Raw genomic sequence first — 18,258 nt, forward strand, 5'->3', positions numbered from 1 at the left:
AGTAATTGGCATGTAAAATTTCTCCATGTCTTTTCATGGTTTGATAGCTCATTTCCTTTTAGTGCTGAATAATATTCTCTAGTCCAGATGTACTGGGGTCTTTTTATCCATTCACCTACTGAAGGACATCTTGGTTACTTCCAAGTTTTGACAATTATGAATAAAGCTGCTATAAATATCAGTGTGCAAGTTTTTGTGTGGACATAGTTTTCAACTTATCTGGCTAAATACCAAAGAGACTGATTGCTGGATTGTATGGTAAGATGTTTAGCTTTTGTAAGAAAGTGCCAAACCCTCTTCTGAAGTGGCTGTATCATTTTCCATTCCAGTTTCTATTGATCCACATCCTCATGAGTTGTTAATGTTGTCAGTGTTTTGGATCTGAGCCATTCTAATACATATATAATGGTATCTAATTGCTTTAATTTTAACTTACCTGATGACATATGATGCGGAGCATCTTTTCAAATGCTTATTTGCCTCTATATATGTTCTTTGGTGAGGTGTCTGCTACTCTTTGGCCCGTTTTTTAGACAGGATGTTTGTTTTCTTATTCTTGAGTTTAGGGATCCTTTATATATTTTGCATAACAGTCCTTTATCAGATATATCTTTTGCAAGTTTTTTTTTTCCAGTCTATGGCTTATCTGCTCATTATGTTGACACTGTCTTTTGGAGAGCAGAAGTTTTTTTGTTTTTTGTTTTTTAATTTATTTATTTATTTTGGGCTGTGTTGGGTCTTCATTTCTGTGCAAGGGCTTTCTTTAGTTGTGGCAAGTGGGGGCCACTCTTCATCGCAGTGCGCGGGCCTCTCACTATCGCGGCCTCTCTTGTTGCGGAGCACAGGCTCCAGACGCACAGGCTCAGTAGTTGTGGCTCACGGGCTTAGTTGCTCCGTGGCATGTGGGATCCTCCCAGACCAGGGCTCGAACCTGTGTCCCCTGCACTAGCAGGCAGATTCTCAACCACCACGCCACCAGGGAAGCCCGAGCAGAAGTTTTTAATTGTAACGAAGTCCAGCTTATCAATTATTTCTTCCATTGATCACAACTTTGGTGTTGTATCTAAAAGTCATTGTCATACTCAAGGTCATCTAGGTTTTCTCCTATATTATCTTCTAGGGGTTCTTATAGTTTTGTGTTTTACATTAGGTCAGTGGCCCATTTTCAGTTAATTTTTGAGAAGGGTATAAGGTCTGTGTCTGAATTCACTTTTTTGCAATATGGGTGTTCAGTTGTTCTAGCACTATTTGTTGAAGATACTATCTTTGCTCCATTATATTGCCTTTGCTTCTTTGTCAGAGATCAGTTAACTATATGTGAATCTATTTCTGAGATTTCTATTCTGTTCCATTGATCTATTTGTCTGTTCTTTCACAAATACCACACTGTCTTGATTACTGTAGATTTATTATAAGTCTTGAAGTCTGGTAGTGTCAGTGCTCGAGTTTATTCTCCATTCATATTGTGTTGGCTACTTGGGTCTTTTACTCTCCATATAAACTTTAAAATCAGTTTGTCAGTATCCACAAAATAACTTACTGAGATCTTGATTGGGGTTACATTGAATTTGTAGATCAAGTTAGGAAGAACTGACATCTTAACAGTACTGAGTTTGCTATACATGAGCGTGGAATATCTCTCCATTTATTTAATTCTTTGAGTTTTTTCTTTTTTTAGCAGAGCTTGATTGTTTTTCACATATATATCTTATCCATATTTTGTTAGATCCAACAGTATTTTTAAAAATTTAGTCATTCAATTATTTCTAAAACTTTAAAAACTATCTACTTTTCCAGCTAGACTGTTAACTGCATGAGATCAAACCAATGACTGCATTGTTTAATACTATATCTCTAGTGACACATAATAGGCACCTAAGATGAGAAGTATTTATTAAATAAATGAAATAATGAATACCATATGTGCTGAAATATGTAGTAAATACTAGAGTTTTCTCCCCAACATCCCTACCCCAAATGAATAGGCTAGCCACATGGTATTAAATTACCCCTTGTCAGTGACTTGTTCCAAAAAGAATATGACCATTCTGTCTCATGAAATGTTAGAAGTTCTGGAGTATTCTAGGGAAAATATTTCTTACTCTTAAAAGAGGCTTCTTTGTAGGCATGTTGCTGGATCTGGATCCAGCACCTGGAAATTATGCAGCCACCTTACTATGAGCCCTAACATGAAGACAACATGAAGGATGGAACTACTGAAAGGTCGAGAAAAAGATAAATCCCAAACTGAGCCTTAAAAAATGTAATTGTGCTGTTGAGTCAACCAGTCTGGAGTCTGCTTCTCCTCTGGATGCCATGTTATGTGAGATAGTCAATATTCTAGTTGTTTAAGCTAATTTTAGTCTCTAGATTATCAGAAAAAGTTGGACATTTAAAAGTTGTTTTAGTTTGAAATGTACCTATTTGAGGTCTACTTAAGCTAAAAGCAAATATCCCCAATTGTATAGAAGCATAAAGATTCTGACACTTCCTTGCTGACACTATTTGATATATTCACCTTCTTCTCACATCCACTTCCAAGAATACACTGTGTGCTTTAGTTCTGCCCTAGGTCATCTTTGTAGGTATCTCACTGGATTCTACTAGGTAATTAAGTAGGTATTTTTGTTTATCCAAGTGTAATGTTTATATATATATATAATTTTTTTTAATCCAGGATATAATACTCAACACCACCTTAAATTATTGAGGCATAAAAATAATTACCTCAATTTCAGCCTTCATAAAAAATGTATTAAAAAAAAATGTATATTTAGGGCTTCCCTGGTGGCGCAGTGGTTGAGAATCCGCCTGCCGATGCAGGGGACACAGGTTCGTGCCCCGGTCCGGGAAGATCCCACATGACACAGAGCGGCTGGGCCCGTGAGCCATGGCCGCTGAGCCTGCGCGTCCAGAGCCTGTGCTCTGCAACGGGAGAGGCCACAACAGTGAGAGGCCAACATACTGCAGAAAAAAAAAAAAAATACACACACACACACATATACACACACATACCACCATAATCTCTATCTTTCATAAAAACTCTTTTAAACTCCAACAATTATCTTTGTGCTGCCTGTATAACTTTAAAATGAAGGGAATTTGAACTGGTAAGTGGATTAAAAGGTTAATTGCCTAATCTTAGTTTTATTCCTGAAAAGACTATGTTGACCTATACAAGTTTCCTGTCTGGAAGCTAGGAATATTTTGAAACATACTTAAATGAATCAGTCTTATCTCAAAGGTTAACTACTTTTAGGTAATTATTCTAGTTTCTTGGCAACTGGTATTTTTCTTGTTATGCTATTATGTTTGGAAAACTATGATCTCTAACCTTTGTTTCTATTAAATATTTTGAGAAAATGTTTTGGAAAATGTCATAAATATTTGAATAAACCTTGTATATTTCCTTCTTTTCAAGATGCTTGCACTCTGAAAATAAATTAAAATATCTGAAAAATTAGAGCCATTTCAGAAATTATTCTATTTCTATTTTTATTAAATATTTAGGATGACAAAGTGGCCCTTCAAAGGTGTTGGAAAAATATTTCATTTGGAATAGCTTGCATAAGCTATGAAATATCCCAGTATAGTTCTCAAAAATGCTGGTGAAAAATCGCAGTTATTCTCAGCATACCGTTAACATTTAAGCATCTCACATTCAGTAGTGGGAATTTGAAATGTTTCATGTCTTAAATTTCCCCAATGTGTTATTAGCTTGAATGTTCACACTTTGCTTACATGATAAAAATAAAGCTAGTATTGATTTTATTGGGCTCAGTTCCTTGAGTTTCATCGTAAATGATCATACTTTCATTTTTATACATTTGATATCTTTGATTTGGATTCAAGGATATTTAAAATATACTGTTTCTTAGTGATATTAAAGTACCATGCTGAAGAAGTGACATTTAAGATTTTGGCCATTGATTCCACTCCGGTATAATTTTTAGGAACTTATAAAAGTAGAGAAAAACCTGAGGCAGGACTTTCAGAGTTAATATCCTCATTAAATTATTTTTTTCTTTTACCAGTTCAAAAGACAAGGTCCTTAGTTAATGCATTTTAACTCTTCTTTTCTTTCTAAAATAATCTTCATTTAGAAAGAGACCTAAGTCAATGTTTAGACATTTCCATGAAGGAAAAGTAATGGAAAAAGCACTGAATGGGATTGTCAGCAAGGGAAGAAGAAAGCCACAGTGATACAGCCTGAAGGCATAAAGGCAGGAAAAAGTGAAATAATAAGAGAGAAAAGAGAAACATACAAAATCAGAGAATACCTAGATAGCACAAAGAAAAATGCCTGTGTTTTGATGTAGGAAGTTTGCTAAGCCAGGGTAGGATTCATCAGCGTATGAGGTGATGATTAAAGAGGAGCAAACGGGGTTGACTGAGTTAGGCTGGGAATAGTCAATACCTCATGAGAACATTTATGTGGCTTGCCTCTAAAGGCCAATAAACTAACACATGACCTGGCTAGCATGGAGCATAATGGGTCAATACATCACAACAAGTCTAAGTAGAGAATTGTTTCATTTCCGGTATCTTTGGTCTTCTAAAAAATACAAAAGAGTAGGGGCTTCCCTGGTGGCGCAGTGGTTGAGAGTCCGCCTGCCGATGCAGGGGTCATGGGTTCGTGCCCCGGTCCGGGAAGATCCCGCATGCCGCGGAGCGGCTGGGCCTGTGAGCCATGGCCGCTGAGCCTGCGCGTCCGGAGCCTGTGCTCCGCAATGGGAGACGCCACAGCAGTGAGAGGCCCGCGTAGCGCAAAAAAAAAAAAAAAAAAAACAAAAGAGTATATTAAGAGTGCAAAGCAATGTTTCTCAAACCCAGTTATGTATTAGAATCACTTGGAAAGCCTTTGAACACAAACACTTCAGGATAAATCTGTCGGTGCCAGGGCATGAGTTTTGGAGTTTTGTTCTCGGTTTTTTAACCTCTTTAGATGAGTCCAAAGTGCAGCCTGGATTGAGAGCCACTAGCAAAAAGAATGACAATAAGATTAATACTCATATATGCATCATAAGCTTAAGAAATATAACATCACCAATTCCCTTTGTGAGGTCGGATCTTAACAAACGGCACCGCGAAACAGAGGAGAGCTTCAAGTGAGCTTTATTAGGGAGCGCTCCCGGGCGACGCTCACTGGTCGAGAGAAAGGGGCCAGAGAAGTCACACCCGGGAGAGGGTTGGGCAAGACTTTATAGGGGAAGAAGGGAAAGGGGTGTGGTGAATCTGGGAGGGCGCAGGGTATTCCTTATTTGGTGGTCTTTTCGGGTATCCTGGGGAACCGTTAGTCCTGCCCCCTCGAAAGGCGGGAAGGCTGGGCCGGGTTCAAAGTCCCCAGGTCAGTTCCTGGAACTGGGTGGTCCGGAATGTCTCCAGGGCAGTTTCTGGAACTGGGTGGTGCGGAGAATTTGGTTCTGATGCAACCTGTGAATCTGATTGTGTTCCCCTGCCTCGGGCCAGTTGGCCTTACACCTTTGAAGGCCTCTGTGTTTCTCTAACAGAATTACCGCCACTGCTCACCCCACATGTACAAAAGCATACATATCCTACACTTTGTATGAATCATGCCTTGCTTTTCTCTCATGGATCTCCAAATATTTTAATTTTTAGCTTTCTGGCCTTAGAAGTTTTTATAAATGGAGTTATACTAAGTATACTCTTCTACATAAAGTAGTTCAACGATTTACATTTCCTAGATGAATCTATTTGATGCATGTAGTTACCGTTCATTCATTTTCACTGTTGAATAGTATTCTGTTGTATCAACATAAACCATTTTACTGTAATATCTTGTGGTATCTTCTTAATATTGTCCGTAAACCTGGCCTATGCTTTTTCTTGTCAATTGATCAGTAAGGAAATCTTATGAGGCTGTAAGTGTGGGTTAAGGCAGAAGGGGCAATGCGACAGGATTAGTTGCTGCAGACATCTGAGCCATCTGGTCATTCAACTTACTTGTGCCTTTGAAGACTGGCTTTAGCTTGACATCTTTTATACCATTTCCACTTGGTTTTGAGTTGCTGACTTTCATGACTGAAGTAAAACTTGCTAAATCAGTTAAAAAAACAGTCCATGACATGTTTCAAGGTCTCTGGATGCTCTCTGGTGGGATATTCAGTCTTTTCCAGGACCTAGTAGCAAGCAGAGTTGTTGTTTGCAGAAGAGGATATGGTTTTACTTCTATTGCTTGGGGGTTTGCAATGTGATTCTCCTATTTGGGTTGGCTAAAGGCTCTGTACAGAGCCCTCCTTGCCCTGGACAGTTTAAATATCACTGGACTTGCTGGGTCATAAAATGCAATTGATAAACACATTTCACTATGGTCAGACTTAATGTAGAGTCTTCTTTTGCTTCAAGCCCCGTAACTCTCAGACTTATGGTTACTTGTTTAATGGATCAGAGCAGAACACTCAAATGTGACTTTTGCCTTCAAAATCCAAAAATGCCTAGTAAACATTATGACTCTTCTTCAGTGCTAAGTGGAGCTGGGTATAACAATTTTTCTTAAAGGGAATTTCCTAGCACTTTGTAGATCATTGAACCTCTAGAAATTTGACTAAGATGCTGGGCCTCAGAAATGGTATAGAGTTTATTTCCTTCTGGTACTGATAATCTCCCAAGGTGCCAGCTATATCCTACTCAGCAGAGCCAATTGGCATGATGGCCACAACATAGTGAACCAGGGTGGGATGAGAAAGTGAACAAGTTCGCTGTGGGTTGATTATGGTAGAGAATATGAAAATTGAAATAGCTTTGAGGCAATGCAGTGACGATGCACTAGGCCTATAACTGGGGTAGGCTATTTGGAAGTCCTCCCCTTCACACTGCTGACCCCCAGCCCACACTGAATATTCCAGGAATTCTCTTCTTCCTGTAAGATTTCTCTAGCACCCTGCACCAAGAAAGCTAATTAACATCAAGCTCATTTTAAAGGAGAGAATCTTAAAGGAATCTGTTGTTGGTTACCATGCGTATATTGAAAGGGACATTCAGAGCTAAGAGGCGATACATGGAAAACTGACACAGTAGGCATTAAACAGCAAAATAGACAAAAAAATCTTGATGCCAGCCAACCTCTGTCACCCACCATTCTGCTACTAGCACAGTGGGCTCAGACATGAAATAGCAATGGTGGCTACGATGGGGTCTGCATGGGCTCCCATTCACCAAGGGTGCTACTGGTGAATGAATGTTTTACCTGCCAGCAAGAGACCATTGTTGTACCTCAGTCTGGCCCCATCCCTGGAGGAGACCAAAGAGTTAATTGGTAGGAAATTGAGTACACCAGATTCCTTACATCTTGAAAGTCAGTGATTTGTCTTGACAGTGATTTGTCTGGAACTGACATGTATTCCATACTCCTGTTTGTTTAACTTGCCTGCAGAGAGCCTTAGGCAGCACCCCTCTATGAGGGTTTATAGTTGTTTGATTCACTGAGAAGATATGTGATATAATGTGCCTCATACTAAGAACCCCTCTAAAGCAGAGGAGTTGTAGCTGTGAGCACATGACTTGATATCCAATGGTCCGATCACCTTCCAAACCACCCAGAAATTTTTGACCTGCTATAGCAATTGAATGGATTTTAAGGGTACGACCTGAGTACTGCCTGGAAGATGGTATTCTACAAGGATTGGGCCCCATCCTCCAGGACACAGCATACACCCTAACTAGCAACCATGAAAAGGTGCTCTGTCCTGAGTAGTTAGAATGCAAGGAACTAGAACCAAGAACTGGAAACAGGAGTGGCCTCACTTACCATCACTCTCGATGATTTACTTGGGGATTTTATATTAACTGAACCCCCAATTCTAAGTTTATAGAGAGCCTGGTTCCCAGGGAAGGAATGCTTCCATCAGGGGACACAGATTCCTAAGAACTTTTATTCCATGGTTGCCATCTAATCACTTTGTGTTTCTCATTCCAAGAGACCAGCAGACAAGAAGTCACTATATTGGCAAGGGTAATTGACTCTAATCCTTAGGTGAAGTTAGAGCTTCTGTTACACGATGAAGGTGGAAGAGACTATATTTACCACCCAAATTATCTAGGTGTGTGTCCTTTGTCATTTCTTTGCCCAGTGTTGATGGTGAATGGATGAGGGCAGCAGCCACGGCTAGAGAAAGCCTTAGTGAACAGATGCTCAGAATAAGTATTTGTCACCCCACACATAAAGCACCTAAACCAGTAGATGGGATAGCCAAGAGTGAATCTGGAAAGGTCAGTAGAGAGACTATGAATGTCAATTATATCTCCAGGAACGGTTGCAATCGTGAGGGCTGTAATATGTCCACTAACTTTGTCCTTGCAAATTTACACAGGAAAAGAGATAAACCAGAATCCTGGAGTTGTTTCCAGGGAGGTGAACTTATATGAAGCAGGTAGCTCCAAGTGTGGGTAATCCTAGAGGCTATGGGGAACCAGCTTCTGGTGAATCTAGATGCCTCGCTCATTCCCCCAGCCGCTAGGAATGTTGACTTCTGACAACTCACAGCTGAGGCCCTGCTCGGCATGGCTGGCAGCCAAAGAGAGCAGCTTTGCCCAAGTTAATGGCTCCTTCGCAGAGGATACTGCATTCAGTGACAGGTGCAACATGGAGGTTAAAATGCCCAGCTTCCTTGCCTCAATTTGGGACATCTCTGAAGGGCCATCCCAGTTCCAAAACTTCTACAGGATTGACTAAGGCCTCTCTTGTAATTGAATTTCAGTTCAATTTCTCCCTCTGCTCAATCATGCTTAGCTTCCTAACAATGTTTTTCTGGAGAGCTCTCATTATTAAATGTCCTGAATGCAAATCTTTTCATCAAAGTCCTTTCTCTGGGGTACCTGAACAAAGACAATGTCCCACAGCCTTTTACGTTTTTATATGTGTGTGCTTTCTCATACCTTTTTTTTTTTTTTGCTTCAGTTTTTTAAAAACTAATTTCTAGTTCACTAGCACCTAGTACTAGTCATTGTTTTCAGCTGCGTTCAGTCTGCTGTTCAACTCGTTAATTACTTAGCTTCAGATATTTTCTTTCTTTCATTTACGGAATGTTCATTTCATTCTCTTTTATAGATTTTAATTCTCTTTTAAATTCTCCACCCTTTGATCTACTTTGCCTCTCTTTTTCTCCGTTGTTTTTTTTAACATTAACCACAGGTTTCTGAAAGGCCTTGTTTGCTAACTGCAGCATCTGGCTCATCTCTCCTCTCCTTTGCTCATGAGAGTTGGTCATAGTTTCTCGTCTCCACACTTGTAGTAATTTCTTGATGCATGTTGGACATTGTGCTATAACTCTTGAGGCTCTACATTATGTGATCTTCCTTTGTGACATTCTGCTATAACTCTTGAAGCTCTACATTATGTTATCTTCCTTTGTTGGTAAATAGAGTGAGGCTTGGAGCACCTGAATCCAATCAGACGTTAATTAAAATTGGGGCTGGGTTTCTGTTTTATGTAAACCCAGCCTACTTCTGCTTTGCGCCTGCTCATCATGTTTGCTCTGCTCCCTCTCTGCCTGCAAAGGGTTTTGATTCTAAGTCGGTGAGTCTCTGTCTCCTCCAGTTTGGAAGACTGCAGAAAATTCAACTCTATGTCCTTCAGAGATCTCAGCCCAGCTCTTCAGTCTTCCAGCTTACCTTGCTTCAAAATACGGCCAATTCCTTGAAGGTAAGACTGTAGTATATCTGAGTTAGGTTATTTCCACAAGACTTCTGGAGATTTCACTTTGCCTTCAGGAAGCTTTTGGCCTAGTTCTTAGCTTCCTGTATAGCACCAAAACTTAGCAAATGTTCTGCGAGGAGCAGCAGTTGCGAGTTTGAAAACCCCCAGGTTTCCAATTTGTTCCACTACTCCTGCAGAATCACTAAAATTTTTGCTAGTTTCTGTTTTCTGTAGCCAAGGGCCTGGTTGATCAAGCCAGAGCCTCCACAAGCACCCAGAGTTAGAAAATGTCTGCAGGAGAAAGAAAGAGAAAAATCCTTGCTCACAAAAAGGAGTTTTTCTTCTTTCTGGAATTTTAGTTTGTTGCTTCTGAAGTTCTCTGATGCTTTTAAAATATGATATTTATAACTTATCTGGTTTTGTGCAGTTTTGTAGCAAAAGTGCTTTCTTGTCCTGACGTATTTTAAAACAACTCTTGTCATTAGTTCTTAACTACATCAGTTAAACATTGTTAATATTATGGTTTGGTAAAATCAAGCTTTCAATGATTTATTTGAATTGAATTTATTTATTACAACTTAGCTTCTGGGTCAGTTTCTTCTTGAAGTACTTTCTTTAGAAGTTCCTTTAAGGAGTGTTTGTTGGTGGTAATATTCTTAGTAAATGTTTGCATAGAAATGTCTTTAAATCACCACAATTCTTAAAATATGGTTAAATTGGGTATACACTGAATTTTCTCTCGTGAAGATTTAATCCAACTCTCTTGCCTTCCATTGTTAAGAAATATATTGTTGGTGAAATGTAAGCTCTTTGTAAGTTGTTCTGTTTTTCTGATGGGCTTTAAAATCTTCTTTTTACGTTTGGTGTTTTTCAGTTTGCTTGGATGGCTCTGACTATAGATTTATTTATTTTATTGTGCTTAGGATGTATTTTGCTTCCTGAATCTAGAATAGGAGTCTTTTATCAATTCTGGAAAATTTTCTTATGTCTGAATATTCCTTCTGCCCTTTCTCTCTAGGCTTCCTAGAAGTCCAATGAAATGTTTATTATATTGCTTCACTACTTGTTCTAAATCTTTTACTCTCGTCTGTATTTTGCATCGTTTCCCCCATGTTTCATTAGGAATAATTTCTTCTGACCTACCCACCAGCTTACTAGTTCTTTGTATAACTCTGTCTGTTCTGCTGTTAAATTGATTCAAAGAGATTTAAATCTCCAGAGTTTCTGTTTGATTCTACTTCCAATCACTAGGGTCAACTTTTATAAACATATTTTAGAACACATGACTATCTTATTTTCTTAACCCTTCTTTTATATTTTACATTTTTTTTCTGTGCTACATTCTAAATATTATTTTTATATCTTTTCAATTCATTTATTCTCTCTTCAGAATTTAATTAGTGTCTAATCTGGAGTTTCTAAATTCAATTATTACATTTTTATTTCTAGAAATTACATTTGGTTCTTTCCAAATCTGCATGGTACATCTCGAAACTCTGTTACTGTTTAATTACAATTTTAATGTAGCATTTAATATGGTATTTTATTAATAGAAACATATTATCCCTGTGGTAATTCTAATAATTGTTGCTTTTGCATTTCTACTTCTGCAGTTTATTTTTTCTGCTCTCTTGCGCATGGCGGCTTGTCTCCTTCTGTGTCTTATTATTTTTATTTGTAAAATAATCCTGGAATTGTATCTTTGAGAATATTTGATCCTAGATTTAAAGTTTATTTGCAGAGAGAGAATTTGTATTTCATCTGCAACGTACCTGGGGGCTCTAACAATTTGAGGCCACTCTAATTTTTGTTTGGACTCTTTTTTTTTTCCCCCAACACAATTGTGAGTATTAATTTCAGCATCCTATCCTGTTGAGGGAAGGTATTCCAATTATTTCTCTCTGTGGAGCAAGTTTTTTTTTTTTTTTTTCCCTAGTTCAATTATTTTAATAATCAAAATTATTAGACTAAATGTAGTTGAAAGTAAACCCCCAAATTTCAGTGGCTTTAAGAGAATGAAGGTTTATTTTCCTCATACCAAGTCTGATGTGGAGTGGGCTGTCCTCTCACAGTTTTAAACTGTACTGTGTGGAATACATTACCTCTAGAGGGCCAGGTCTGGAAATAGAGAACATCATTTCCACCCACATCCTACTGGCCAGAATGCTGTCACACAGTCCCCAAAAAACTGCAGGGGAGGGTGGAAAATGGGCCTTCCTTTGTGCCCAGGAAGAGAAAGGATTATGATCAACATATAATACTGTTTCTGTCACATCCAGCAAAGTTGAATGCTTTTCTGGTGTCCAGCATTAGGTGGAGGTCTCCATTCTGACTTCCCAACTTTCAGGGGACCTAAACTTATCTTTTATGCTCGCCTTAAGTCAGGCTTATGGTCAGTTAAAATCAAATCCTTGGGAATGCCATTTCTAGTGCTTCAGGGCTTTATGTGTTTGTACTTTGTTGACAATTCTGGCTTCAAAGAATTGCCCTTATTTTTCTGCCAGCTCATCAGTGAATATTTTTAAGTGTTTTTGGTTTGTTTGCTTTTTAAATTGGGGTATAGTTGCTTTACAATGTTGTTAGTTTCTGCTGTACAACGAAGTGAATCAGCTATATGTATACATATATCCCCTCCCTCTGACACCTCCCTCCCCACCGCCCCATCCCACCCGTCTAGGTCACCACGTGTGCACTCTTCTTAGGTATTGTGTACCAGAAGATTTCTTAGGACTAGTCTGACATATTGCTAAAAATGGAAGTCAACCTCAGTCTTTTTGAGAGTTTATTCTGGGCCCAACTGATAGCCAAACACTGTGATTTCTCAAATGGAAGAAGAAACTTGATGGTTTCTTCATTTTGAAAGTGTATGAAATGTTAGGGCTGCCAGATAGCTGCTTCCTAGTCATACCGCCTCTCTCAATTTTATACTTTATGTGAGAATCCAAGTTATTCCCAGACCAAGTTATTTGGATTGTTTCCAAGGGGCTGCTGTTATCTAGCTTTCATTTAAATCGGTCCTGTGTCATCTTTCTCATTATTCTTCTTTCAAGATGTCCTTCAGGGACGTTTTTTTTTTTTAATTGTATAATTCCATTTATGTGAAACTTCCAGAACAGGCAAATCCATACAGACAAAGAAAACTAGGGGGTGCGAGGGGCTGGGGGGCAGCTGCTAATGGACGTGGGGTCTCCTTTCGGGGTGATTCACAACACTATGAATGTACTAAATACCCCTGGATGGTACACTTTCAAATGGTCACAACGGTGAATTTTATGTTATGTGAATTTTAGCTCAATAAAAAAAAAATCTTTAAAATAAAACGCACAGGGCTTCCCTGGTGGCACGGTGGTTAAGATTCTGCCTGGCAATGCAGGAGACACGGGTTCGAGCCCTGGTCCAGGAAGATCCCACATGCCACGGAGTAACTAAGCCCCTGCGCCACAGCTACTGAGCCTGCGCTCTACAGCCAGTGAGCCACAACTACTGAGCCCATGTGCCACAACTACTGAAGCCCATGCGCCTAGAGCCTGTGCTCCACAACAAGAGAAGCCACCACAATGAGAAGCCTGCACACCGCAAGGAAGAGTAGCCCCTGCTCGCCGCAACTAGAGAAAGCCCATGTGCAGCAGCAAAGACCCAATGCAGCCAAAAATAAATAAATTTATAAAAAAAATAAAAATAAAAAAAACAATAAGTGCTCCAGCTCTGACGCGTATATCTCTGTCATAAAAGAGAAAGGCGGTAAACAATAGCGCCAGGGGCAGGGGCTGAGCAGGCCCCGTCACGTCTCGGGAGCGGGGAGCCGGGAGCCCAGAATCCTGGGGCCGCAGGGAGCCGGAGGGGCTGGGGCCGCGCTGCTGTCACATCACCGGATCGTGTACTTGTCCCACTTCTTCTCAGGGTCGTAGGGCTCCCAGCGGCTGGCGGGGAAGATGTGCTTGTTCTTCTCGTACCAGCTCCGCAGCACCACCTTGCCCGCATGCGACTCGTCCTCCACGGTGGCGTCGCTGAGCAGCCGCACGTCATCGTGAACGTCGAAATTGAAGAGGGGCCCGCTCTTCCCCCGCGCCTTGGTGACGATGAAGTCATAGAAGCTGTGGTGGTGGGGTATGATTAGGTCCTCCTTGATGTACATGAGCTTATCCACCCCTGCCGACCTTAGCTCGCTGAAGTCTTTGCGCAGGATCTCGAGGGCCTTCTCCAGGAACTGCTGCATAGCGTTGCCCTTTCTCATCTTGACTGTACGCCGGTGCCCAGAGCCATCCCAGTAACTGAAGGTGATCTCGATCTCCTCGCTCTTGATCTTCTCCTGCTTGGCTTCCCACTCCTGCCGTAGCTCCTCCCGGAGCCGATTCTCCTCCTCCTCCCGGTCTCGGTCAGGCAAGAAGCTCGTGTCCACACCTGGGTTCTTCCCCAGTTTCCTCTTCTTTGTGATCTCTTCCCTCTTCAGCTCCTCGTCGTTGCCTGCCTCATCCTCTTCCTCCAGGGTGAAGGACAGGCTGGAGATCTTCCGCTTGGCCTCCTTCTTGCTCTCCTTCTCTCGCAGCTTCTCCAGCTTCAGCTGCAGCTCCTTCGACTGCTCCTTCTTGGTCAGCTGCTTCTCCCGCTCCTTCACCAGGGCCTCCTGCTTAGCTTTCATGTCGTTCAGGGTCACAAGACCCACGGTGCTGGACTTGAGCTCCGCCTCCACGGCATCGTAGTGCACAGAGAACTTCTTGTCAATGTTGGATTTCGTTATGTTCTCCTCCGCGATCCTCTGCTTCATCTGCTCCATCTGCTCGTGCTGCTTCTCCCGCTTCTTCATCAGGTGCATGGCGCGGCCCGCCTCGCTCGCGGCACCCTTGTACTGAGCCATGGCGGCAGCGACAGCGGTCCGGCCGAGCCTCAGGGGCTTTAGCGGCTGTGGAGGCGAAGGCGGCCGGGCAGTCAACTGACCCCAGCGCCGTGACGTCGGCTACCGGGGGACTCGCTGCCACCGCGCCCCGCCCCTGGCACGTGACTGCCCTTCAGGGACATTTAATCTGTGGGGAAGAAGAACTAATTTGATAACAGAAGATACAGTTCACACTTGAACAACACGGGTTTCAACTGCATAGGTCCATGTATACACTGATTTTTTTTCCATAGTAAATATGACCCAAGTTGGTTGAATCTGAAGATAAGGAGGAACCCTGGATACCAAGGGCTGACGATAATAAGTTATATGAGATTTTCGATTGTTCAGAGGGTCGGCATCCCTAACCCCCAAATTGTTCAAGGGTCAGCTGTAAATTCATAATTACCCACATTCCAATTACAACTAAGTAATATAAATGACATCAAATATTGAATTTATAGTTAGCATTTCCCTTTTAATAAAACTTTAAGTAAAGCTCCCTTGTAGTAAAAACACACTGAAAACTCAAGAATTAAGATGTGGTCCAATCCAAGATTATTTTATTGTGAGTTGTCAGTTATAGATCATGAACTAATTTAAATGTCATGTTTAATTACCTGTAAAGATTATTTTGTATTTTCTTCAAAAAAAATGATTACTGTGGCATAGTTGATTTTATTTATGTTAAGTTGTTATTAATCAGGACTATATATTCTCATATAGTGTTAAACAAATTTCTATTGCAAAAAATGCTTTAAAATTACTTTTGAAAAATTTTACAAACCTTAAGAGGCAACATTGGATGAGCTCGATTTAGGATTTTAGATCGAAATTGGCTTTAGTTCATTCAGTGTCTTGATAAAGTCTCTTCTGTTTTTGTTATAATATTTCTAAAAGAATTTCAAATCTAAAAGAATTTCAAAGCCCCAATTTTCTTTTTTGTTTTTGTAAACTGACTTCAGGAAATCCACCATAAATGTTTGCTAAACAGTAGAATCAGAACTACATAAGGCAAACTTAAAACTTTTTCAAACTCTTTTTCTCAAATTATATCTTTCAGCTTGTCAAATGATATTCCCCTGTTAAAGATTGATATTCCCCGTTAAAAATTGTTTTTCTATATTGCTCCCTTTAAATGTTTTACTTTTCTTTCAATTATCAAGAAAAGTTGATTTTATGAAGCTAATTGATTTGAACTTACCTTATTATAGTCTCAAATTGTCAAATTCATGACATGTACTCTAATACCATTGTCAGTTTGGTTATAGAAGGTAATTGTTGCTTTTAAATGTTATTATTCTTGACACTTTTTCTTGTCTTTAAATTTGATAGATAATATTCCCTTGTTTCACTCATTTCTTTCCATGGCAATATAGATTGTTGCATGAATAAGACACTGCAGCTTATAAACAGTACCTTTAAGTCCAATGAAAAGAGAACATGTATTAGTTAAACAAAATTCAGCTGAGTAAATTTGAAAATCCAATCGGCTTTATCCAATGATTTATGATTCTGGCAGCAACCCACCTAGTAAACAGGTGCTCCGAGGAGTTTTGCAAATTGGAAGGCTTTTCTAGATATAAGGTGGGACAAGGAGGTTATTAGCAAAAAACAAAACAATCAAAAAAGAATTGCTTCAGGCTGAGTAACCTTTCCTTAGAGGGAAGGGCAGGGAGTCTTATCATGCAGATTACCTCATTAGTGCTGACAAGGAAATGCCACACTGATTGCTTTAAAATTCCATTCCTGGGAGAGGCTAAACGGCAGTTGGGTTAGATACTAAGTCTAGGTGAGGTTTAGCAGAAGTGACTCCTTTCCAGGCTTGTTTCTTTTTAATGTAGTGTTTGCACTAAAAAAAAGAAATCCTGTTCTGTAGCTATTGTGCAGGTTTTCTCTCAAACATTGCTTTGACTTTATTGACGATTCCCGCAAGGTTTCCAACCTGCATCTTATAAGTATTACAAAGGTGAAGGAATATCTGCTAATGAAAGCTAAAGTGGCGATAGCTGGATATGGAGTATAAGCATCAATTGGGCAGCACAAACAGAAGAAAATAGAGTATTTGAGGAACAGATGACAACACTTGAATTGGAGAGTTCAGGAAAGATCCAAAGAGGCGACAGGACTTGAAATAGTCTATTACACTTATTCTTCTTTTTCCTTCTCTATGTTAAGCCCTAAGCGTCTAAATATTTTATGAGTGACTTTTTTCTTTCGTCGTGGCACTATTTTACCAGATTAAGTTGAAAATGGAAACTTTTATTCATATATCTAACATCTGGAAAAGCACATTCTGTAATTAAGTTAGGTAGATTTTTTTTTTTTTTTTTTTTTTTTTTTGCGGTACCCGGGCCTCTCACTGTTGTGGCCTCTCCCGTTGCGGAGCACAGGCTCCGGACGCGCAGGCCCAGCGGCCATGGCTCACGGGCCCAGCCGCTCTGCAGCATGTGGGATCTTCCCGGACCGGGGCACGACCCCGTGCCCCCTGCATCAGCAGGCGGACTCCCAACCACTGCGCCACCAGGGAAGCCCTCAAGTAGGTAGATTTTTATACCTTAAGGGAAGTCTTGTCAGTAGATCCCATTGAGATTCTTTCACCAGAGAAATTTCTATATACCCAACATTTTACAAACAATATTTGCGTGTTCTTGGAATTTATGCATTGATCCCAGGCTAAGAATATAATATTTCACTACCAATTCAATCAAATTTGAAAGTCTTAAGAAGGAAAAAGTAGACTGCAATGATAGTGAATGATTCAGCTACTTGACTAGTTTCTACCACTTTTTCTGTGTATTTCTATAGCTTTGTGTCTTTTTGTTATGCAGATTTGAAGTGTTGAAAACTGTACTCCATGTATGACATACCGTAGATGAAATAAAGTATTTAGGGAGCCAGGTAGGTTAATGAGTTCATTGAAAAATAGTAAGACTGGTCTGAAGGGATTAGTTGTCTGAGGAGAGGAACAAGGAGGAGGGGGTTGGAGAAGTTTCCAGGGATCCAGAATAAACAACTTCTGACGAGAACTGTGTATGTTCATCTGTTTGGACTGCCACAGTAAAATACCACAAATTGGTTGGTGTCAACTGAAAAAAAAAATGCACAGTGTGCGAGTTGTGAGTTAAGTTTTATTTGGAGCAAAATGAAGACTATAGCCCAGGAGACAGTATTTTAGGTAGCTCTGAGAAACTGCTCCAAAGAGGTGGGGGCAGGGGGGAAGGTCAATATATATGTGATTTTGGTGAAGGGGGAGTACATGCAATCAAGCACATATGTTTTGCAGACGTTTTCTGCTAGTCTCATGAAGGTTATTGCTAGTCACAAGGAGCAGATATCACCATGAAGGATTTTAGTGCTTTTCTAGATATGAGGAGATGCAAGAATTGGGCTCATAAAATCTTCTTCTGAAAATATCTATCTGAAAGACCTGTTCTGCCAGTTTTTCCCAGAGCACAGAGTGCCTCATTCCCGATCTCCACCCTGAACTCCTTTCAGGGGGTTTTGGTCAGTAGCTGCAGTGGCTCATAATTTGATCCTTGTAGAGGTAGATGGCAAGTGCCAATTTGTAGGTGACAGTGGCTTCAAAAAAAGAAATGTATTTTCTCACCGTTCTGGAGGCTAGAAGACCAAGATCTAGGTTCCAGCTCATTCCGTTTCTGGTGAGGACTTTCTTCCTAGCTTACAGACAACCTCCTTTTTGCCATATTCCAAAATGGCCTTTCCTAGG

The 18,258-nt window shown here is 40.2% G+C and overlaps 1 protein-coding gene and 1 pseudogene across 3 annotated transcripts in view; one reads left to right on the top strand and one right to left on the bottom strand.

Moving 5' to 3' along the window:
* TMTC2 (transmembrane and tetratricopeptide repeat containing 2) overlaps positions 1–18,258 on the top strand; it is an 842,237-nt gene that overhangs the window by 432,987 nt on the left and 390,992 nt on the right. The window lies entirely within an intron of this gene.
* On the bottom strand, positions 13,372–14,546 carry LOC114885302 (annotated as a pseudogene).

The sequence above is a fragment of the Monodon monoceros genome, unplaced genomic scaffold, assembly GCF_005190385.1.
Source record: "Monodon monoceros isolate NGI ecotype Baffin Bay Population unplaced genomic scaffold, NGI_Narwhal_1 Super_Scaffold_6, whole genome shotgun sequence".
Classification (NCBI taxonomy): domain Eukaryota; kingdom Metazoa; phylum Chordata; class Mammalia; order Artiodactyla; family Monodontidae; genus Monodon; species Monodon monoceros.